This window comes from Aplysia californica, unplaced genomic scaffold (assembly GCF_000002075.1).
Source record: "Aplysia californica isolate F4 #8 unplaced genomic scaffold, AplCal3.0 scaffold00389, whole genome shotgun sequence".
NCBI lineage: Eukaryota > Metazoa > Mollusca > Gastropoda > Aplysiida > Aplysiidae > Aplysia > Aplysia californica.
The window spans coordinates 333,398-334,217 of record NW_004797659.1 but is presented as its reverse complement, the minus strand read 5'-3'; the positions used below and the strand labels follow the sequence as shown (position 1 = coordinate 334,217).

Below are 820 nucleotides of genomic sequence, written 5' to 3'. Positions count from 1 at the left end.
TAGTAGTAGTAGTAGTAGTAGTAGTAGTAGTAGTAGTAGTAGTAGTAGTAGTATAAGCTGTTGTTATTATTTTAGTTGTAGTTGTTGTTGTTGTTGTTGCTGTTACTGGGTGCCGCCATATGAGATAATTGTGTTTTATGACGCGCACGCTTTAACCCTATCCGTACGCCCTGTGGTCATTTTGTACGCCCGGGTTGTATTCTTCACATATTTAGAATACTTCTATTGCGAAGATCTCTTTGAAACTTTCAGTACTTCTCAAAAAATCATTTTGACAGACTGCTATGCAAAGCGTACGGATCGAATTAACGAATAAATTTCCTCTTTGGGAAGTGACGGCACAGTCGTATGGATACGATAGTAAAACACCACGTACGGGTAGGGTTGAACTGCAAGGTTTTTAGAAGAGAGTAAAAAGCGGGGGTGAAGACGGTGTTTAAGATGTTCTAAATCAAGTCTATGGAGGAGCCAATGGAATGCGTAATAGGTCAAGTAAATTCCGAACAGAAGATTAAAGTTTACTTTTACCCACCACCCACCACAAATACTGTTACGATTTAACCATACATGTGGAGGGCATGCGAGCCCCACAAACGAACCGCATTGAGAATTGAACTTTTCACAATGTTTTTTTCTTGGAGTCGAGTCGAACCGGGTGGTCAGCATTCCTTTCCATAACGATGCACCTGAGCGAGCTGACCGCAATTTTGTGTGCTGTTGTTGAGAGTCCGGGTGAATAAAAATTTCCTTTTTCTTCTTTTAACACCCGCCCCCCAACCCTCAATTTCAGATTCAGACAATAATGAGTCCCTTATCTTTT

The 820-nt window shown here is 41.0% G+C and overlaps 1 protein-coding gene across 1 annotated transcript in view; it reads left to right on the top strand.

Annotated features, from left to right (window-relative positions):
* Positions 1-820, top strand: part of LOC101853105 (sodium- and chloride-dependent glycine transporter 1) — a gene marked incomplete at its 5' end in the record, with an annotated part of 26,977 nt that overhangs the window by 2,763 nt on the left and 23,394 nt on the right.